The sequence below is a fragment of the Thalassophryne amazonica genome, chromosome 22 (genome assembly GCF_902500255.1).
Source record: "Thalassophryne amazonica chromosome 22, fThaAma1.1, whole genome shotgun sequence".
In the NCBI taxonomy this organism is placed as follows: Eukaryota; Metazoa; Chordata; class Actinopteri; order Batrachoidiformes; family Batrachoididae; genus Thalassophryne; species Thalassophryne amazonica.
In genome coordinates, this window is record NC_047124.1 from 32,780,689 (window position 1) to 32,805,239 (window position 24,551).

The following is a 24,551-nucleotide window of genomic DNA, read 5'->3' on the forward strand; positions in this document are numbered from 1 at the left end:
CCAGTTGTTGCATCAGCTGTCCGGGTGGCTGGTCTCAGATCTACAAGTGTTGCATTTACATTTTTGTTCAGTGTATGTACAGTCTACAGCTTCTGCCAAATAAGAATCATGTACCACTTCAAATGATGAATATTCATCAGTGCCAACAATTCAAACAGTTTCAAAATACAAGCATCTTGGCGTCTGGATACAGTAATGCAAATGTCTTGTAAATCTCTGAAATCAAATTGAACAACCTAAACAAGTTCTTTCAGCTTCTCAATCTTTCAAATTTCCAATCACCAGGAATGAAATGAAACATCCAAAACATAAGTGAACTCTACGATTACCACACAACCCAACAATCACTTAACTCTAAACACAACAATCATAGAAATAAGCAGTTTTCCATGAGTTAGGGTGTGTGCACACCTTGAATAAATCTGAATTACATGAATGCAAGTGTGTGCCTTATAAATTCATGTGCATAGTGTGAATAGGAGATGTTTGATTACATGAATGAATGTGAGGAGCAACATCGGTGCCACGTCTCTCCCAAAATGCAGGAGTGGATCCATGATGCCAGCAGTCATGGCAAGCATGAGAGGCAGAGTACTCCTGCCACTCATGAGGGGACACAGACGTGTGCGTGTGAGGACGCACGCACATGCATGCACACCAGTAGAACCAGCAGCAATCAGTAGCCAACATTGACAAAACTGACCAGTTTTTGTGAAATTAAAGTAGCCAGATTTGTCACTGGACAGAATTTTTAGTCACTAGTGAAGATAAAAATAAAATAATCACCAAATCCTAAAGAGATTTGTAATACTCAAAGTCACTAAATTGGCAACACTGAGGTTGATGTTGAACAGCCAGGTGGTACAAATTCAAAACAAACCAGTCAAATTTGTCTCAGTGGCTTTTGGTGACCCACTTTGTTCAGAAAAATGACATTCCTGCACAACAAAGATGTACAGTGACAAGAAGCATGTGAACCTTTGAGCTTTTACGTCTGAATGTTGGAATGACATCAAATTATGGAAAAAAAGTTCAGGCTTCCATATATAAATAAATATAATGTAACAGGTAAATCAGTTTTATAGCCAGTTTTCTTCAGACAGATTAGGGGATGGATACATGAACATACTGAGTCACTGAAAAAGTCTGACTTCACTAATATCACCCATTAACAAATACAAACAGTATGACAGTTTGGTGAATCTGTCTGGTGTAGGCTGTTCTCAAAACAGAGGGACCATGCAAGAAGGAAACTAGTTAAGTGAGGAAAACCGCCAAGACAAGTGGACAAATTAGGCTTCTGTGGCTACAATTGGAGAAACTTTAAACAATGCCAGTCTTTAGAAGACTTGAAAGTCCAGGTACAGTTTTCCAGATGGCACATGGGAGACGGAAGCCTAGATGTGATCCGTTTTGTTATGTAATAATAATCAACTGCATCATGACTATATGAAACTGAGTGTTGGTACGAAATAAAACATGGAATATACCAAGCTGATGCAGTGTCCCCAATGCTGTTCTGCAAAGGCACCTCATTACAAAGAGTGGCTGCAGATATTTCAGGAGTGGAGTAACTACAACCCCTGGCAATAATTATGGAATCACCGGCCTCGGAGGATGTTCATTCAGTTGTTTAATTTTGTAGAAAAAAAAAGAAGATCACAGACATGACACAAAACTAAAGTCATTTCAAATGGGAACTTTCTGGCTTTAACACTAAGAAATCAGGAAAAAAAAAAAATTGTGGCAGTCAGTAACAGTTACTTTTTTTTAGACCAAGCAGAGGGACAAAAAATATGGAATCACTCAATTCTGAGGAAAAAATTATGGAATCATGAAAAACAAAAGAACGCTCCAACACATCACTAGTATTTTGTTGCACCACCTCTGGCTTTTATAAAAGCTTGCAGTCTGAGGCATGGACTTAAAGAGTGACAAACAGTACTCAATCTGGCTCCAACTTTGATTGCTGTTGCCAGATCAGCTTTGCAGGTTGGAGCCTTGTCATGGACCATTTTCTTCAACTTCCAAAGATTTTCAATTTGATTAAGATCCAGACTATTATTTGCAGGCCATGACATTGACCCTATGTGTCTTTTTGCAAGGAATGTTTTCACAGTTTTTGCTCTATGGCAAGATGCATTATCATCATCCCCAAACATCCTTTCAAGTGATGGGATAAGAAAAGTGTCCAAAATATCAACGTAAACTTGTGCATTTATTGATGTAATGACAGCCATCTCCCCCGTGCCTTTACCTGACATGCAGCCCCATATCATCAATGACTGTGGAAATTTACATGTTCTCTTCAGGCAGTCATCTTTATAAATCTCACTGGAACGGCACCAAACAAAAAGTTCCAGCATCATCACCTTGCCCAATGCAGATTCGAGATTCATCACTGAATATGACTTTCATCCAGTCATCCACAGTCCACGATTGCTTTTCCTTAGCCCATTGTAACCTTGTTTTTTTCTGTTTAGGTGTTAATGATGGCTTTCGTTTAGCTTTTCTGTATGTAAATCCCATTTCCTTTAGGCAGTTTCTTACAGTTCGGTCACAGACGTTGACTTCAGTTTCCTCCCATTCGTTCCTCATTTGTGTTGTGCATTTTCGATTTGAGACATATTGCTTTAAGTTTTCTGTCTTGACACTTTGACGTCTTCCTTGGTCTACCAGTATGTTTGCCTTTAACAACCTTCCTATGTTTGTATTTGGTCCAGAGTTTAGACACAGCTGACTGTGAACAACCAACATCTTTTGCAACATTGTGTGATGATTTACCCTCTTAAGAGTTTGATAAGCCTGACTTTCGTTTATAAATCATTGGTTGTCTAGATCAGAAATTTCAGTTAAATATATATAGCAGATGAACACACTGATATTTGAGAAGTGAAATGAAGTGTCTAGTATTTACAGAAAGTGTGCAATAATTATTTAAACAAAAAACAGGCAGGTGCATAAATTTGGGCACCCTTGTCATTTTATTGATTTGAATACATTTAGCACTAAACAATGGAACACAAAATTGGTATGTAAGCTCATTGACCCTTAATCTCCTTACACAGGTAAATCCAATCACGACAAAAAGGATATTTAATAGGGATGTGAATCGTACAACAACTCACGATTCAATTCCGATTCTTGGGGTGACGAGTCGATTCAGAATCAATTTGATTGAAAGAGCTCTGAGAAAGTTATATTACTTTAAAAATGTAGCTTTACAAGGTTAATCAAGTGAATCTAGATGTAAATATACTTATCTGCTTTGCTCGTTCAGAGTTGGCTGGCAGTTTAGTGAAGCACTGGTCAGTAGTCGGCAGCAGTGTTGTATCGTAATGAAGTAAAAATAATTCACTACTGTACTTAAGTACGTTTTGGGAGACTGTACTTTTTTATTCAGCTTACTTTCACTTTTACTTCACTACATTTCCGACGTTAATTGCATACTTCTACTCCGATACATTTTCTATGCACCATGCCGTTACTAGTTACAAAAAAAAAAAAAAAAAAAAAAAACCCCACACACGAAAAGAGTCGTGTTTTCACCCCGAGACAACTAGTGACTGCAACAAAGTCAGGCCGATTTGTCATGAGACATGTCCGATAGGCTTTTTTGCAGTTGCGCACTTGGGGGTGTTTGTCAGGAAAATGATCATTTCTCTACATTGATTACAGACCTGCTGGAGGTCTAATCAACTTTTCTGCAGCGCGGCTTTGCTTTGAACCTTGAACCAATCAAAGCAGTGATTCGCAGATAAAAGCAGTGCTTCGATCTACGATTCGTGGATTCATTGTTTAATTTTGCTTTATCCTAATTCTTCCCCGCTGAAACCCTGAACAGCATATGTCTGAGTAATATTTAATATTTTTATGTTAAACCGACCTTTTACGGTCTTCTGAAACAGTTGATAGATGTATTTTATAACTTCAAAATGGGACTGATGCTAACGCATTAGCATGTCTATAGCATTTTCAATGTTAAAGTTAGCATTAAGCTGTTCGCATCAGCACGTTTGTGTTGATTTGTTTTCTGTAAAATTAATGGCTCAGCATTTGTCGTAAGAGCCAAATTGTAATTTTTTTAAGTTATTTTTATTCATATATTAATAATAGCAACAACAATAATAGTCTACATAATAGACAATAATAGACCAAATGTTACAATACAATTTTAGAGAAAGAACCGAACGAAACAGAAAAGATAAAACCATGTAACAACGAAAATAAATATATATAGAAATAAATAAATGTTTCCTGTGAACACCTAGTGAGTAGCCTACTCCCATTTAGGTTTTGAAACCTTGTTTATGAAGTGTTCTTGTGTGATTCAGTTTTCAGTATTTTGATTAATACTGCCAATCATTTACAAGCCTAGATAAACTTTGTAATATAAAAATAAATAAATAAAAGTCAGTCCGTTTGATTATTAACATTTACTTGTACTTTCAATACTTGAGTACATTTAGTTGTACATTACTTGTCATACTTAAGTACAATAAATACTAGATACTTTAAGACTTTTACTTGAGTAGCATTTCAATTGGTGACTTGAACTTCTACCAAAGTCTTTTTTTTTTTAAATGGGTATCTGTACTTTTACTTAAGTGTGATTTTCCGGTACTTTATACAACACTGGCTGGCAGAGACCGCTGCTCCACTTCTTTTAGCGCCGGGTGATGGGGTAGCATGTGGGCTTGCAGATTTGCGGAAGCGTTTCCGAAGTACTTGACTTTCATTTTGCAGATTTTGCACACTGCATAAGTCATGTCAAGCTCCTCCTTATGCAGCAAATAAAATCCAAAATGCGCCCAAACATTTGCCTTCAGCAAAGACGTGCTGGCTGAAGTAGCTCTTTGTCCGCCATGCTAAGCTGCAGCTCACGAATGTTTGAAGCACGCCGGACCCTCCCCTCGCAGGGACGCTGTAGTACGGAAGCCGTTGCCTGACAAACAGTACATGCAGCAAGTAAGCAAGAAAATGTTTAAAAAATGCTTTAAAAAGTCGATTCTTGGACATTTTGGATCGATTCAGAATCGTAATAAGAATCTCGATTCGGACGTGAATCAATTTTTTTTCCCTGCACCCCTAGTATTTAAGGTGGTCATTTACAAATGTTTCTCCTCTTTGCATCTCTTCTAATGACTGGTAACATGGGAGCCTCTAAACAACTCTCAAATGACCTGAAAACAGACTAGTCAATGTCATGGTTTAGGAGAAGGATACAAAAAGCTATCTAAGAGATTTCGGCTGTTGGTTTCTGCTGTGAGGAATATAGTAAGGAAATGGAAGACCACGGGCACAGTACTAGTTAAGGCCCGAAGTGGCAGGCCAAGAAAAATCTCATAAGGTGATGCAAAGGATGGTGAGAACAGTCAATCAACCCACAGACCTGCAACATGCTCTTGCTGCAGATAGTGTGTCTGTGCATCGTTCAACTATGCAGCGCACTTTGCACAAGGAGATGCTGGATGAAAGAGTAACGCAGAGGAAGCCTTATTTGCGTACACGCCACAAACAAACAAACAGTCACTTGAGGTATGCTAAAGCACATTTTGACAAGCCAGCTTCATTTTGGAATAAGGTGCTGTAGACTGATGAAACTAAAATTGGGTTATTTGGACATAAGGGATGGTATGCATGGCAGAAAAGGAACACAGCATTGCAAGAAAAACACTTGCTACTACCTACAGTAAAATTTGGAGGTGGTGCCATCATGCTGTGTGGCTGTATGGCCACTGCAGGTACTGGGAATCTTGTTAAAGTTGAGGGTCACATGGATTCCAGTCAATATCAGCAGATTCTTGAGAACAATGTTCAAGGATCAGTGACAAAGTTGAAGTTGCGCCGGGGCTGGATCTTTCAACAAGACAATGACCCTAAACACTGCTCAAAATCTACTAAGGCATTCATGCAAAGGAACAAGTACAACATTCTGGAATGACCATCTCAGTCCCCAGACCTGAATATTATTGAAAACTGTGGTGTGATTTTAAGCGGGCTGTCCATGCTCGTAAACCAACAAACCTGAGACATTTTGTAACGAAGAATGGTCCAAAATACCTTCAACCCGAATCCAGACTCATTGGAAGCTACAGGAAGCATTTAGAGGCTGTTATTTCTGCAAAAGGAGGATCTACTAAATATTAGTGTATTTTTTCTGTTTGTGCGCCCAAATTTATGCACCTGCCTAATTTGTTAAAAGAATCATTGTACACTTTCTGTAAGTCCTACAAACTTCATTTCACTTCTTAAATATCACTGTTTGCCTGCTATACGATATATTTAACTGAAATTGCCGATCCAAACAACCAATGATTTATAAAGGAAAATCATCAAGGGTGCCCAAACGTTTACATACCACTGTACATGAACATTTCCAAGACACTGAATGTCTTGAACTTTTTTCTACATCAATTATGAAGAAATACAAGTAGTATAGCACTCTATAGTAAATCAATATGGATTAAATAGTTCTCAAAAACAGTGACTGTGCAAGAAGGAGAAGAGTGAGGAAAGACACCCAGAAGAAGTTATAGGCTTCTGTGGCTGTGATGAGACAAGTTGTGCATAGCCCATGTTTTGCATTTTGTATGCCCAGTTATACAGCTTCATAAGGAAGTGGTATAGGGAAGGATTTTCTTAAAAAACACCTAAATGTTCAGCTAAAATTTGCCAGAAGGTACTGAGATACAAGCCTCAATTTGATGTTTTGGTGAAGTAAAATTCACGCCACGATTGTGGAAGGACAGATGTTTTTTTGCAAAAAGAATGGAAATAGAGGAGCACCAGGTGACAAGAGTGGAAGAAGGTGCACAGGTGGACTACATTCTTCATAGGAGATGCAACTTAAAAGAAATTAGAGTGTAAGGTGGTTGGAGGGGAAAGTGTCGCTAGATATTTCATTAGCTTATAATGCACCAAATCACAGCAAAGCCGTCTCAAGGTGCCTTACATGAACAATTCAACATAAAATTTAATTAAAAATAAAATACATGATTAAAAACAGAAGTAAAACAATAAAACAAAAAATCTATTCATAAGAAAGAATAAAAATAGGTTTTCAGTCTTGAATTAAAAGTGTCCACGGACTCCGATTGCCTCACTATCACAGGAAGACTGTTTCACAGGGTTGGTGCATGATGCGAAAAGGCTCTTTGACCTGCTGACTTCTTCACCCTGGGAACACAGATGTCCTGCATCCTGAGACCGCAAAGCCCGGGCCAGCAGGTAAAGTTCCACCAGATCAGCCAGATAAGATGATGCCAGTCCATGAACAACCTTGTAAGTCATATTGCTCTCACAGAGACAGGGAGCCAGTGCAAAGATGCCAAAATGGGTGTGATATGTTCAGACCTTCTGCTACATGTCAGACGTCTGGCGGCAGCATTCTGAACCAGCTGAAGACCCCTGATGCACTTGTTCAGAAATGATTTGTTTAAAGGTGAAGAAGAGAGTCGGAGCTCAACAAAAGATCAGATGGTGGAAGCTGAACAGGTAAGAGGTACTGGATGGAGGAGAAGCAGTTTTGGACAACTGGAAAAGTACTGCAGATGTGGTGAGGGAGACCGTTAGGTACTGGGTGTGACATCTGGACAGTGAAAGTAAGGCAAGACACTTGCTGGTGGAACAAAGATGTACAGGAAAGCATAAGGAGAAAGGTTGGCAAAAAAGAATTGGGATAGTCTGAAAGATGAAGTGGCAAAGGCTAATTAAAAAGCATATAGCGAGCTGTACAAGACATTGAATAGTAAGGAAGGAGAAAAGGACTTGTAACAATTGGCCAGACAAAGGCACAGAGCTGGAAAGGATGTGCAGCAGGTTAGAGTGGTAAAAGATACACATGGTAATGTGCTGACAACCAAGGAGAGTGTGTTGAGAAGGTGGAGGGAATATTTTGAAGAGTTGATGAATAAAGAAAATGAGCGAGAGAAAAAGCTGAATGATGTAGGGAACAAATCAGGAAGTGCAAGAGATAAGTATGAAGTGAGGGCAGCTATGAAGAGGATGAAGAATGGTCCAGATGACATTCCAGTGGAAGGATAGAAATGTTTAGGAGAGATGGCAGTGGAGTTTTTAAAACCAGATTGTTTAACAGAATCTTGGAAAGTATGTCTGAGGAGTGGAGACAAAGTGTGCTGGTTCCTATTTTTAAGAATAAGGACAAGTCAGTCTAAGCTAGGCTTAGAAAACAGATGATCTGTGAGCAGCAGTATGGCTTCATGCCAATAAAGGGAAAGAGTGATAAAGTACAGAAAAGGACAGGAGTTACACTGTGTATTTGTAGAGTTAGAGAAAGCTTATGGCAGGGTGCCAAGAGAAGAGTTGTGGTATTACATGAGGAAGTCTGGAATCATAGAAGTATGTGAGGGTAGTGCAGGACATGTACAAGGATAGTACAACTACGGTTGAGTATTGATAGGAAATGATTCGATCCACCGATAGTCTTTTTGCTTAACGATTCCCTTAGCCATTCAGAGCGACCGTTTGAGGGTGTTTGTTGGGAAAATGATTATTTCTCTACGTTGATTGCAGACACTGCAGCAACTCTAATCAACTGCTTCTGCAGTGCGACTCCACTTTGAAGCGTGAACCAATGGCCTTGGAGGTTTGCACTCTGAGTGCTTCTAGTTATAATGGTGTATTTTCTTGATACACATTAAAGCTTAATTTCTAGGTCAAACATTTGAGGTACATCAATTGACATAATCATCATTCCTTTGCTTTGCTCCTTTACTTGTAATGTTATGCTGTCAAACTTAAAAAAAAAATGCTTGAGTGTCATTACACGATTTGAAATTTTAGTTTTGTTGCAAGAAATAAATGTAACCTTAATTCTATATCAACTACTCAAAACTTACTTTGTCCTTGTAAAGAGTTTCTCATGACTTCATGCATACATTGAGACACTTACACTCAACAAAAATATAAACGCAACACTTTTGGTTTTGCTCCCATTTTGTATGCGATGTACTCAAAGATCTAAAACTTTTTCCACATATACAATATCACCATTTCTCTCAAATATTGTTCACAAACCAGTCTAAATCTGTGATAGTGAGCACTTCTCCTTTGCTGAGATAATCCATCCCACCTCACAGGTGTGCCATATCAAGATGCTGATTAGACACCATGATTAGTGCACGTGTGCCTTAGACTGTCCACAATAAAAGGCCACTCTGAAAGATGCAGTTTTATCACACAACACAATGCCACAGATGTCACAAGATTTGAGGGAGCGTGCAATTGGCATGCTGACAGCAGGAATGTCAACCAGAGCTGTTGCTCGTGTATTGAATGTTCATTTCTCTACCATAAGCCGTCTCCAAAGGCGTTTCAGAGAATTTGGCACTACATCCAACCAGCCTCACAACCGCAGACCACGTGTAACCACACCAGCCCAGGACCTCCACATCCAGCATGTTCACCTCCAAGATCGTCTGAGACCAGCCACTCGGACAGTTGCTGGAACAATCGGTTTGCATAACCAAAGAATTTCTGCACAAACTGTCAGAAACCGTCTCAGGGAAGCTCATCTGCATGCTCGCCGTCCTCATCGGGGTCTCGACCTGACTCCAGTTCGTCGTCGTAACCGATTTGAGTGGGCAAATGCTCACATTCGCTGCCGTTTGGCACGTTGGTGAGGTGTTCTCTTCACGGATGATGCGAAGGAGATGTGTTGCACTGCATGAGGCAAATGGTGGTCACACCAGATACTGACTGGTATCCCCCCAATAAAACAAAACTGCACCTTTCAGAGTGGCCTTTTATTGTGGGCAGTCTAAGGCACACCTGTGCACTAATCATGGTGTCTAATCAGCATCTTGATATGGCACACCTGTGAGGTGGGATGGATTATCTCAGTAAAGGAGAAGTGCTCACTATCACAGATTTCGACTGGTTTGTGAACAATATTTGAGGGAAATGGTGATATTGTGTATGTGGAAAAAGTTTTAGCTCTTTGAGTTCATCTCATACAAAATGGGAGCAAAACCAAAAGTGTTGCGTTTATATTTTTGTTGAGTATAAATGAAGCTTAACCTTTCCAGAAGCATAGTCGTGTAAAAACAAGTGAAATGGCAGCCACTTTGAACATCTTGGATTCGGAAAAAGAGGGCTTTGAGGACTTTTAGGAAGCAATTCTTTCTTGGCCTACACATCCTGAAAATTTCACCATGTCTTACAAAATTTCCTTTATGCTAAAACTCATGGTAACAGTCTTCAATTGTGGTAATATTTTTTAAACTTGTCCCTTCGTCAACTGTCAATGTTTGCATTTGCTTGCTGCACTGATCTTCATGAAGAAACTGTTGCTAAGAGAATCAGTCACGCTGTGTGAGACTTTTCTCCCATTCATGTCACAAGAACAAACCTCTCGTGGGAGAACAGTCTCGGTCACAACAATCAGTACATGAAGAAAATGGAGATGCAACAGCAACGTCTCATTCCACGCAGATACTCCAAGAAACATTTATCCCTTCACGTACATCAGTCTCTTGTTTCTCCTGTATAGTCACTCTCAGGAAGTCTGCACAAATCATATTTGTGAAGCTAAATATTGTAGTAATTGGTCTATAAACAGGTTCGTTATCTGTGCTGTGTTCTCAATTATGCACAAGAAGAAACGATGACAAACCTGACTGAAAAACAGACAGCCGTCTTCATGTTGCGTTCAGTGTTTTCTCTGGTCCATCATTATCATGCACTCCAAACTCCTGTTTCTGTTAACAGGCTTGGAGACTAAAGGCAAAGCCTGCACTTGATTATCTCTAATGAAAACACTACTCACTCCATCACCTCCCAACTCTAATACAGCAGATTACTCACGCTCCTATTCTTACACATGCTTTTCAAGCGCTCTATTGTATCCTCCTTGTATTTATTCAAACATACGCCCTCGACAGATGCAGAAGAAAGGACAGGGACATTGACTGAAATATGAAGGACGGATGGTTGGAATGATACACACAGCAAACAATGTTGTTGCAGAGAGAAAACGAGAACTGACATTCCCAGTAGGATTTTAGGCTCCATGTCTTGATCTGTAGCATGGAGTCAGAAGTGCAAAGTAAAGTGCAGGCTGTAAAGGGGGTGTATTAAGTCACTTAATTAACATGAAATAAACCAGTCAGATCACTAACAACTGGTGCATTCTTATTTTAAATGAGAAACTGCTCCTTTCCTCGCCAGAAAACCTCTCACTTCAGCCCCACCTTGATGCGTCTTTGCAGATACCCAGCATAAAAATACAACACAAATTATTTCTTGTATTTTTATACTAGCTTTCACTTTAGTTTTTGTTTTCAATTCAGTTATTTTACTTTGTTGCACTAATGCATGTCCCTGTGTGTACCAGCAGCGTACACATTATTAAGGCATGTCTTAATACTGCATCGTATAAACAGCAGAACTTTACACCAGTTTTATTTTTAATCTCATTTATACAGTGATTAAACAAAATCTTTACAGTTATGAACACACGTCGACAACATACGCTGTATACAAATATATGCTGGGCAAACTCTGCATGACATCACCCATAGGTTTTCTTTCCCAGAATAGCCAATATGAATCCCCAAAAGTGCTGCTCTGGATGGCGCCATGTTGGCAGCACTGATCATGGCTGGCTCAAACGGTTAAAGAGGTGGAGCGCGGGTGAAACCCTGCATGATGCAGATGAATGAAGTCTGAATACTCCCCCATCTTAAAGTTACAGACCAGCTAAGCCACCTTTGGTTTGGTTGCTTATTAAAGCATATTTTTGGGAATTCGGTGTTAGTTCTCATACGGGTTGTTTTACAAACAGAATACACAAGTGGATTTTAAAAATAAAGTTTGGTTTAATGACCAACAAAGTTCAGTTTGCCATACATTGATAATTAGTACTGGTCTATCAGCAGCAATGGTTATTTGATCTCCCATTTGTTTACCAGCAGAACTCTAATTACACCAGTTTCTACCAATAAGTCATTTCCATGATGTCTAATTTTGATGGGCTGCAAGAACTATATTTAGTCTGTAACCACTAAATGGAGTAATTCCCCTATCAAAGCCGACTGTATAACAATCTAACTCCCAGGATCATTGCCCAGTGGGGAAACAACCTGTCACAGCCATTCAAAAATAAAATGTCTTATCTGTCCTCTCCGAACATAGGGTGCATTTCAAACTGTTATGTGAATAATATTTGTTTCAAAGAGGTAATCACTATCTGTGATGCCACAAAAGGATGTGGACCTAATTCACTCAAATGGCTTTAATATTGAGGTATAACTCAGTCTCTCAAAAACTGTCCTCTCTAGAAAAGCTTATAGTCCATCACTATTTGAGAATACAGAAGAAACACAATAGCAGTTGTATACTCTGAGTACCATCAACTGTTTGTAGTAGACGGTATATGTAGGTAGATTGCACTATTCTTATCTGTAAAAATTACACATTATCATATCTGTGATCTCATATATGTAGACATCTGACAGGCCTAAACCTTTGGCCGTTTACATTCCCCAGTCAGCAGTTACATATGGATGAATAACTTGAACAAAGTAACCTCTTTGATTTTTTTGGAGCCAGTGATACATACTCGTGTACCCCGAATGTGAAACAGTAACAGGTTTGATGTGAGCATTGAAAACGACAAATTCATAGATTAAGTGGCCCTAATGTCAATCAAGCTACTAGTAGCAGCTAAAGGGGCTAATTCTGTTACACAGCAGCATCACACGTCCTATCACTCAAACTTTAGAGGTCAAACTAGATGGTCCTTGGTCCAGGTCCTTAATCCTAAAGTCTCGGGCCAGTAGAAACGTAGCCCACTTAGTTAACTACTGCACTGTCAATAACTTGTACCTGCAGCAATACTGCAATGGCACTGCATTTAATCTCATATTCAAAAGAAAATGCATCGCTGCCAACATCCTTCATCTGATCCATGAGGGAGGATGGATCAAAGAAAGTCAGAGTCAAGACAGCTGTCAAGTTGTGTGGTCACCTGCAATCCTTCATACGACAAAGTGATTGAAGATTAATCAATAGATTTAAACTCGTTTCATGAATCGGTCTTCTGTTCTACCACAGATCCTGTCCTCAGCAACAATGGAGGAAGTTCTACTCAAATCTTTTAATGTAAAAGCAGTAATTCATAGTGGTACAAATCGAGTATGTATGTACATACAATAGTGAATGTTACTTCAGCAAAAGTACAGTATTATCAAAATATACCTCAAGCATATTTGCTGGAGTACAAGTCACACCTATCAAAAAAATACCTTGGGGTGGTAAACTGCACCTTTTTCTGTATCATCAGCTCTTTAATTTGAGATCTTTGTTTTGTTTAGTGTTATGATTTCAAGATTTTGTTTGTTTGATTTGGGGGGTGGGGGGTATGCAAGTCACACCAGAGTACAAGTCATAGAACTTTCCAAACTAGTTATTTAAAATAAACAAAAAAAACAATGTGACCTACACTCCAGGAAAAAAAAAATGCCAGAAGTAGAAGTACTTATTACACAGACTGGCCCATTTTAGAATATATAATTGAATATTATTGACGTGTTCATCACTTTAATGTTGCAGCTGGTAAATGGGGAGCCAATTTTACTATGTACATATATTGCACATCTTTACATGCTGTTGGGTATTTTGTGAATTTTCCACAGTGGAACAAAAACCTCACTGAGTCACTTTTACAGCCACTTTTCTTGAACCAGGTGATAGATTGATGAACATTTTTAAGTCACTGAATATGCCTTGGATGTCTTTTTACATTAAGAAACACAAACAGGACACTGTATGGTAAATCTGTCTGGAGTGGGCAGTTCTCAAAGAGGAGACTGGTGAAGGAAGCCACCAAGACAACCTTGAAGATCTTCTGTGGCTGGAGAAACTGCTGTCTGTTGCATTGCTTGTTACAGAGTTTCACGATGGAGTGGCAGAGACAAATACTTTTCTTTAAAAAAGAGACACTTTCAGCTACAGACTGCTAGAAGGCACATGTGAGACAAGAGCCTGTTTTAAATTTAAAAATTCTTTTCCGTTTCAAGTTGAGCAGTGATCTTAAAAACATACAAGCTACCGTTTTGTCAAATATCAATCAATATAAGAGTGATTCTTTAACTACGGGCACTATTGGCCTTGTAAATGTAATTTCAACCACACCACTGCCTTACAATATAAAGCACCTTGGGGCAACTGTTTGTTGTGATTTGGTGCTATATACATGTGCTCTGATGTCACTGTTTATCTCCATAGAAATTACCCAAACAATGTTTCATACAAACTCTTTAAAGGGACATTACAGTGTTGTGGTGGAAATTACGGCAATAGTGTGGGACAACTACATTTTGTTTAAAAAAAAAATAACAGTTGTATGACATTGAATACCCCAATTATGTTTTGATTATTTTACTGATATTTTTTTCAGAGATATTTTAAAACATTAGAAAAAAACGTTTACCATTCATTTTTATCATTGAAGATCAAAAGTCTGGGTGTGGGACAAGCACAAAACGGCAATATTTGCATATAATGATGCTGAAAAAAGGTGAAAGAGTCATCATAGACTACTAGAACAAATTTCTTAACACACTTTCATTGTAAAGATAACTATAAAAGTGTGAAATTTCCCCTTTTTTTCCTGTTTTTCCATACAATATGATCAAAGGACATAAGTGCCCGTAGTCTAAGAATCACCCATAAGCTTTGATGAGTCAATACTGATCAGGCAACAATAAAAATAAATAAAGAGGAAGCACATGTCCAGGTGATGAGCCGAAAGACAAACTGTGTCCATAAAGAAGACGTGGGATCTACACTGTGTGATTGAGTTTCTTTAAACTCTGGTCTCATCTCCATCAGCACTGTGCAGTTTGTACTTTGTGTCTTTGATCTATTTGGGAGCACAAAATAAATTCAGTTCCTTTTACAGAAAATAAAAGTGAACTGTGGGGAAAATGTGGCTGTAAATTAGATAAAATATTCAGAAAGATAACAGAAAAGGATCCTGGGTTCATTTTGCTCCAAGCCATAAGACTGAAGTAATCTGAATGTTTTCAGAGTGAAATATGAATGAATGTGTCACATCTTTCAGCCAGCATGACTCTGCAGAGCTGCACTCGGGCTCAGCTGGGCTTTAATGCATGGTGCCTCAGTGCCCCCTGCTGGTCGGAGGACAATACACAACCTACACTCAAAAGTCCAACAAGTCCAAGGGAAAAAGAAATGTTTTATAACGCCATTTCTTAAAAAAAAAAAAAAAAAAAATCTAAGATCATCTTTAAATCCAAATGGAAAAAGAAAATCTCTACAACTTAATATAAATTAAATAAAAATATGAAAGCCAAAATTGTGGGCTGCATAAGTTATGGAAGCCTTCAGCACAAGTAAACATTTTTCTACATCCAGTTTTCTTCAAGGGTTGGATGCATGAACATCTTCAAGTCACAAAACATGCCATTGGATGTCACTGCTATCACTAATTAAGATATGCAAGTATTATGTACTCTGTGGTAAAATCTGTCAGTTCTCTGGGTGACCATGTAATTCAATTCAATTTTATTTATATAGTGCCAAATCACAACAAACAGTTGTCCCAAGGCGCTTTATATTGTAAGGCAAGGCCATACAATAATTACGTAAAAACCCCAGAGGTCAAAACGACCCCCTGTGAGCAAGCACTTGGCGACAGTGGGAAGGAAAAACTCCCTTTTAACAGGAAGAAACCTCCAGCAGAACCAGGCTCAGGGAGGGGCAGTCTTCTGCTAGGACTGGTTGGAGCTGAGGGAGAGAACCAGGAAAAAGACATGCTGTGGAGGGGAGCAGAGATCAATCACTAATGATTAAATGCAGAGTGGTGCATACAGAGCAAAAAGAGAAAGAAACACTCAGTGCATTATGGGAACCCCCCAGCAGTCTAAGTCTATAGCAGCATAACTAAGGGATGGTTCAGGGTCACCTGATCCAGCCCTAACTATAAGCTTTAGCAAAAAGGAAAGTTTTAAGCCTAATCTTAAAAGTAGAGAGGGTGTCTGTCTCCCTGATCTGAATTGGGAGCTGGTTCCACAGGAGAGGAGCCTGAAAGCTGAAGGCTCTGCCTCCCATTCTACTCTTACAAACCCTAGGAACTACAAGTAAGCCTGCAGTCTGAGAGCGAAGCGCTCTATTGGGGTGATATGGTACTATGAGGTCCCTAAGATAAGAAGGGACCTGATTATTCAAAACCTTATAAGTAAGAAGAAGAATTTTAAATTCTATTCTAGAATTAACAGGAAGCCAATGAAGAGAGGCCAATATGGGTGAGATATGCTCTCTCCTAGTCCCCGTCAGTACTCTAGCTGCAGCATTTTGAATTAACTGAAGGCTTTTCAGGGAACTTTTAGGACAACCTGATAATGAATTACAATAGTCCAGCCTAGAGGAAATAAATGCATGAATTAGTTTTTCAGCATCATTCTGAGACAAGACCTTTCTAATTTTAGAGATATTGCGTAAATGCAAAAAAGCAGTCTTACATATTTGTTTAATATGCGCTTTGAATGACATATCCTGATCAAAAATGACTCCAAGATTTCTCACAGTATTACTAGAGGTCAGGGTGATGCCATCCAGAGTAAGGATCTGGTTAGACACCAGGTTTCTAAGATTTGTAGGGCCAAGTACAATAACTTCAGTTTTATCTGAATTTAAAAGCAGGAAATTAGAGGTCATCCATGTCCTTATGTCTGTAAGACAATCCTGCAGTTTAGCTAATTGGTGTGTGTCCTCTGGCTTCAAGGATAGATAAAGCTGGGTATCATCTGCGTAACAATGAAAATTTAAGCAATGCCGTCTAATAATACTGCCTAAGGGAAGCATGTATAAAGTGAATAAAATTGGTCCTAGCACAGAACCTTGTGGAACTCCATAATTAACCTTAGTCTGTGAAGAAGATTCCCCATTTACATGAACAAATTGTAATCTATTAGATAAATATGATTCAAACCACCGCAGCGCAGTGCCTTTAATACCTATGGCATGCTCTAATCTCTAATAAAAGTTTATGGTCAACAGCATCAAAAGCAGCACTGAGGTCTAACAGAACAAGCAAAGAGATGAGTCCACTGTCTGAGGCCATAAGAAGATCATTTGTAACCTTCACTAATGCTGTTTCTGTACTATGATGAATTCTAAAACCTGACTGAAACTCTTCAAATAGACCATTCCTCTGCAGATGATCAGTTAGCTGTTTTACAACTACCCTTTCAAGAATTTTTGAGAGAAAAGGAAGGTTGGAGATTGGCCTATAATTAACTAAGATAGCTGGGTCAAGTGATGGCTTAAGTAATGGTTTAATTACTGCCACCTTAAAAGCCTGTGGTACATAGCCAACTAGTAAAGATAGATTGATCATATTTAAGATCGAAGCATTAAACAATGGTAGGGCTTCCTTGAGCAGCCTGGTAGGAATGGGGTCCAATAGACATGTTGATGGTTTGGATGAAGTAACTAATGAAAATAACTCAGAACAATCTGAGAGAAAGAATCTAACCAAATACCGGCATCACTGAAAGCAGCCAAAGATAACGATACGTCTTTGGGATAGTTGTGAGTAATTTTTTCTCTAATAGTTAAAATGTTATTAGCAAAGAAAGTCATGAAGTCATTACTAGTTAAAGTTAAAGGAATACTCGGCGCAATAGAGCTCTGACTCTGTCAGCCTGGCTACAGTGCTGAAAAGAAACCTGGGGTTGTTCTTATTTTCTTCAATTAGTGATGAGTAGAAAGATGTCCTAGCTTTACGGAGGGCTTTTTTATAGAGCAACAAACTCTTTTTCCAGGCTAAGTGAAGATCTTCTAAATTAGTGAGACGCCATTTCCTCTCCAACTTACGGGTTATCTGCTTTAAGCTGCGAGTTTGTGAGTTATACCACGGAGTCAGGCACTTCTGATTTAAAGCTCTCTTTTTCAGAGGAGCTACAGCATCCAAAGTTGTCTTCAGTGAGGATGTAAAACTATTGACGAGATACTCTCTCACTTACAGAGTTTAGGTAGCTACTCTGCACTGTGTTGATATGGCATTAGGGAACATAAAGAAGGAAACATATCCTTAAACCTAGTTACAGCGCTTTCTGAAAGACTTCTAGTGTAATGAAACTTATTCCCCACTGCTGGGTAGTCCATCAGAGTAAATGTAAATGTTATTAAGAAATGATCAGACAGAAGGGAGTTTTCAGGGAATACTGTTAAGTCTTCAATTTCCATACCATAAGTCAGAACAAGATCTAAGATATGATTAAAGTGGTGGGTGGACTCATTTACATTTTGAGCAAAGCCAATTGAGTCTAATAATAGATTAAATGCAGTGTTGAGGCTGTCATTCTCAGCATCTGTGTGGATGTTAAAATCGCCCACTATAATTATCTTATCTGAGCTAAGCACTAAGTCAGACAAAAGTTCTAAAAATTCACAGAGAAACTCACAGTAATGACCAGGTGGACGATAGATAAATAAAACTGGGTTTTGGGACTTCCAATTTGGATGGACAAGACTAAGAGTCAAGCTTTCAAATGAATTAAAGCTCTGTCTGGGTTTTTGATTAATTAATAAGCTGGAATGGAAGATTGCTGCTAATCCTCCGCCTCGGCCCGTGCTACGAGCGTTCTGGCAGTTAGTTTAAATGAGTCAACACCCCCGAGTCACACTAACATATTCATCCTGCTGTAACCAGGTTTCTGTAAGGCAGAATAAATCAATATGTTGATCAATTATTATATCATTTACTAACAGACTTAGAAGAGAGAGACCTAATGTTTAATAGACCACATTTAACTGTTTTAGTCTGTGGTGCAGTTGAAGGTGCTATATTATTTTTTCTTTTTGAATTTTTATGCTTAAATAGATTTTTGCTGGTTATAGGTGGTCTGGGAGCAGGCACCGTCTCTACGGGGATGGGGTAATGAGGGGATGGCAGGGGGAGAGAAGCTGCAGAGAGGTGTGTAAGACTACAACTCTGCTTCCTGGTCCCAACCCTGGATAGTCACGGTTTGGAGGATTTAAGAAAATTGGCCAGATTTCTAGAATTGAGAGCTGCTCCATCCAAAGTGGGATGGATGCCGTCTCTCCTAACAAGACCAGGTTTTCCCCAGAAGCTTTGCCAATTATCTATGAAGCCTACCTCATTTTTTGGACACCACTCAGACAGACAGCAATTCAAGGAGAACATGCGGCTAAACATGTCACTCCCGGTCCGATTGGGGAGGGGCCCAGAGAAAACTACAGAGTCCGACATTGTTTTTGCAAAGTTACACACCGATTCAATGTTAATTTTAGTGACCTCCGATTGGCGTAACCGTGTGTCATTACTGCCGACGTGAATTACAATCTTACCAAATTTACGCTTAGCCTTAGCCAGCAGTTTCAAATTTCCTTCAATGTCGCCTGCTCTGGCCCCGGAAGACAATTGACTATGGTTGCTGGTGTCGCTAACTTCACATTTCTCAAAACAGAGTCGCCAATAACCAGAGTTTGATCCAGGTGGGTGTGTCGCCGAGTGGGGAAAAACGGTTAGAAATGTGAACGGGTTGGCGGTGTACACGGGGCTTCTGTTTAGGGCTACGCTTCCTCCTCACAGTCACCCAGTCGGCCTGCTTTCCTGGCTGCTCGTGATCTGCCAGAGGGAAACTAATGGCGGCTAAGCTACCTTGGTCCGCACCAACTACAGGGGCCTGGCTAGCTGTAGAATTTTCCACGGTGCGGAGCCGAGTCTCCAATTCGCCCAGCCTGGCCTCCAAAGCTACGAATAAGCTACACTTATTACAAGTACCATTACTGCTAAAGGAGGCCGAGGAATAACTAAACATTTCACACCCAGAGCAGAAAAGTGCGGGAGAGACAGGAGAAGCCGCCATGCTAAACCGGCTAAGAGCTAGTAGCTGCGCTAAGCTAGCGGATTCCTAAAAACACGCAAAGTGAATAACGTGTAAATAATTTAGAGGTGATTCAGCAGAGGGAGTGCTTTAGTTAAGGCACGTGAAGATTACACTGTGAAACAAATCGTTATCTAGGTAACTAGATCAATCTAACTGCGCAGATTAAACAGCTAACAGATACAGCAAAACACCACTGTGCTCCGGAACAGGAAGTGATACAATACCGCAGTGAGAGCCAACCACCCATGTAAGAGAAGAGGACTACTGAGAGAAGCCACCAAGACACACATGACAACTGATGGAATTGTAGGCTTCTGTATGGAGACTCCAAAGAAGCAGATCAGATCTAGGCTCGTCTCTGTGATGTGCCTTCCAAGCGCTAGCTGGAACCTTCAAGTCTTATGAAAATCCTTCTCTGCTCCACTCTGCTGTGATGAACTGGTGATGCAAAATACAAAAACTGCCACTGTTCTCAGTTTCTCCAATTGCAGCCATTGAAGAATTTAACTCCATCAAAGCTATCGTGTCTTTCGGTGGCTTCCCTCACTAGTTTCCTTCTTTCTCAGTCACCCATTATTTTAGAACTGCCTACATCAGACAAATATAGTACATCTGTCTGGAGTAACATTACTTATTCAACCCATCAAACTATTTTGGTTTTGATACTCACCTTCAACCGCTTATCCAGGATCGGATCACGGGGGCAACAGCTCTAGCAGGGGACCCCAAACTTCCCTTTCCTGTGCCACATTGACCACCTCTGACTGGGGGATCCCAAGGCGTTCCCATGACAGTGTGGAGATATAATCTCTCCACCTAGTCCTGGGTCTTCCCCAGGGTCTCTCAGATGGACGTGCCTGGGACACCTCCCTTGGGAGGCGCCCAGGAGGCATCCTTGCCAGATGCCCGAACCACCTCAGCTGGCTCCTTTCAAAACGAAGGAACAGCGACTCTACTCTGAGCTCCCCATGGATGACCGATCTTCTCACCCTCTCTTTAAGGGAGAGACCAGCCACCCTCCTGAGGAAGCCCATTTCGGCCGCTTGTACCTGCGATCGAGTTCTTTCAGTCATGACCCAACACTCATGACCACAGGTGTGTGGGAACGAAGATTGACCAGTAGATCGAGAGCGTGGCCTTTTGGCTCAGCTCACTTTTTGTCACAACAGTACGGTAGAGCGAATACAACACCGCCCCTGCTGCATCAATTCTCTGGCTAATCTCACACTCCATCGTCCCCTCACTTGTGAACAAGACCCCGAGGTACTTGAACTACTTCACTTGGGGCAAGATCTCATACTCTACCCTGAGTAGGCAATCCATCTGTTTCCTGCCGAGAACCATGGCCTCAGATTTAGAGGTGCTGATCCTCATCCCAGGCGCTTCACACTCAGCTGCAAACCAATCCAGTGAGTGCTGGAGGTCACAAGCCGATGAAGTCAACAGAACCACAACATTTACAAAAAGCAGTGATGAGACCCTGAGCCACCAAACTGAAGACCCTCCTCCTCCCGACATCCTGCCCATGAATGTCAGACAGGATTGGTGACAAGGCGCAGCCCAACCCCCACCGGAAATGAGTCTGACTTACGGCCGAGCACCTGAACACAGCTCTCGCTTTGTGAGTACAGAGATTGGATGGCCCTGAGAAGGGACCCCCTCACTCCATACTCCCACAGCACCTCCTGGGGTACCTGATCATACACCTTCACCAAGTCCACAAAACGCATGCAGACTGGATGGGTATACTCCCAGGTATCCTCCAGGATCCTTGTGAGTGAAGAGCTGGTCGGTTGCTCCATGACCAGGACGGAACCCACATTGTTCTTCAGAGGTTCAACTATCGGCCGAACCCTCCTTTCCAGCACCCTGGAGTAGACTTTACCAGAGAAGCTGAGTAGTGTAATGCCCCTGTAGTTGGCACACACTCTCTGGTCCCCCGTTTTAAATAAATATGGGGACCACCACCCCAGTTTGCCACTCTTTAGGCACTGTCCCAGACCTCCACACAATGTTGAAGAGATGTCTCATCCAAGACAGTCCCTCCACACCCAGAGCCTTCAGCATTTCTGGATGGATCTCAACCCACTTGCCACTGCAGAGTTGTTTGACTACCTCAGTGACTTCCACCAGGGAAACTGATGCAGGAGTTCCTCAAAGTGTTCCTTCCAGCGCCAGAACACATCCTCAGTTGAGGTCAGAGTCCCATCCTTAGACAGTTTGGATGGTTCCCTGTTTTCCCCTCCTGAGGTCCCTCACGGTGCGCAAGAAGCATCTTGGTGCCGAGCTAAAGTCCTTCTCTGTGGCTGCTCCAAACTCCTCCCACACCTGCTGCTTTGCCTCCCCCCCACAGCAGAGCATCATTTTGATATTTTTATCAATTTGTGTTTAGTTTGAGTTTAAAGAGAATACAGTAATTTTAGAAGTTAGTATTTTTCTTTTTTAATAAATAGATATTTTAAACTCTGAAGCCACATAATGAGGGCAGGGATTAAAAAATAATACGTGTAGGTCTAAACACTGTCAACAGAAGGAAGTTATTGCAAGCACAAATTGGTAGTAATAACTGAAAAAGGAGAATTATTGGGCCAAAAAGTGATTCAACTGGTAGTACTTGGAGTGAGGTTGATGTAAAAATTAAGTGATATATCCAACTTTATTTAAACAAACTACCTGAAATAATTTTATGGATAAAAAGAATATTTGGGACAACAGTCCACTCCAGTCTATCAGCAGAATTCTGTGGTTTAGTTTGTTTGGTCAAGACCAAATTATTGCTACTGTTGAAATATGCAGAAAGCACAGAAAAATTATTTCCTTGCCCATCTCAGCCACCTTCTGTTTCACCTTCCTTCGGTTCCTTGTCTCGACCTCTGAGGTTTGAAGACAATTACCTTCAATTATCCTCACTTCCACTTCACCAATTACATCCATTATTGATTCCAGAGCTCAGGCTGGGAGTCTTATCTGCACCCAACCACAGGCCACGGAGGAGAAAGCACAATAAGAACAAATAATAGGACTGTGGTTCATTAACACTCGCCACCATTTCACTCCATCGGAGAAGCTGCTCTGCAACGGCCATAAGAAAGAAACTCGGCAAATGCAGAACCAGACGCCAAGTGGCTACAGTCGCCTCAAGATGGAACAGGTAACAGAACAGAGCACATTTACCAGAAGGGTTCCAGCTGGAATGGAGTCATTCTGATCATCATACCATCTGGCTTCCACTGCCAAAATAAAAACGATCAACAGACAGACGTGTAATACAAGTCGCTCTACACCACAATGTATACCTCATATGCACTTAAATATACACGTCTGTAGCAGCAATTTTAACTTGATATGATGTCTGTCATATGAAGTCATTCACACATTTCAACATGCATCTCATTGCACCCATGTAAAAGTAACCAAACTGATCATAACTTTTCCATTTACACTGCTTAAACTGCAACACAGGAGAGGCGGGGAGGTGAGCAGCGAAACCAGACCATCGCACCCCCTGCAAAGACTCGTGGACATCTGCAACAGGGATTAGTGGATCATATAGATGTAGTGGTCATATAATTAGAATATCATGAAAAAGTTGATTTATTACAGTAATTCCATTCAAAAAGTGAAACATATTCGTTCATTACACACAGACATACATTTCAAGTGTTAATTTCTTTTAGTTTTGATGATTATAACTGACAACTAATGAAAATCCCAAATTCAGTGTCTCAGAAAATTAGAATATTACTTAAGACCAATACAAAAAAGGATTTTTAGAAATGTTGGCAACTGAAAAGTATGAGCATGTACAGTACTCAATGTGTAGTTGGGGCTCCTTTTGCCTGAATTACTGCAGTAACGCGGCGTGGAGTCCATCAGTCTGTGGCACTGCTCAGGTGGTATAAGAGCCCAGGTTGCTCTGATAGTGGCCTTCAGCTCTTCATTGTTGGGTCTGGCATGTCGCATCTTCCTCTTCACAATACCCCATAGATTTTCTACGGGGTTAAGGTCAGATGAGTTTGCTGGCTAATTAAGAACAGGGATACCATGGTCCTTAAACCAGGTACTGGTAGCTTTGGCACTGTGTGTAGGTGCCAAGTCCTGTTGGAAAATGAAATCTGCATCTCCATAAAGTTGGCCAGCAGCAGGAAGCATGAAGTGTTCTACAACTTCCTGGTAGACGGCTGTGTTGACCTTGGATCTCAGAAAACACAGTGGACCAACACCAGCAGATGACATGACACCCAAACCATCACTGACTGTGGAAGCTTTACACTGGACCTCAAGCAACGTGGATTCTGTGCCTCTCCTCTCTTCGTCCAGACTCTGGGACCTTGATTTCCAAAGAAAATGCAAAACTGACTTCCAGAGAACATAACTTTGGACCACTCAGCAGCAGTCCAGTCTTTTGTCTTTAGCCCAGGCAAGACGTGAAGTCAGCAGTCTTCCCCATGATTGTGTAGCCTACAGAACTAGACAGAGACCAGTTAAAGGCCTCTGCAGGTGTTTTGAGTTAATTAGCTGATTAGAGTGTGACACCAGGTGTCTTCAATATTCAACCTTTTCACAATATTCAAATTTTCTGAGATACTGAAGTTGGGGTTTTCATTCGTTGTCAGTTATAATTATCAAAATTAAAAGAAATAAACA

The 24,551-nt window shown here is 40.5% G+C and overlaps 2 long non-coding RNA genes across 2 annotated transcripts in view; both read right to left on the minus strand.

The window, feature by feature from the left end:
- The window catches only part of LOC117504477, a 757,689-nt gene that overhangs the window by 570,085 nt on the left and 163,053 nt on the right, over positions 1–24,551 (minus strand). The gene's annotated exons all lie outside the window — the stretch shown is intronic.
- Positions 1,195–24,547, minus strand: LOC117504478. Its single transcript, XR_004558806.1, has 4 exons — positions 24,470–24,547; positions 18,217–18,224; positions 10,927–10,931; positions 1,195–1,207 (listed from the first exon to the last, which is right to left on the minus strand). It is a non-coding gene; the product is annotated as an uncharacterized LOC117504478 (long non-coding RNA).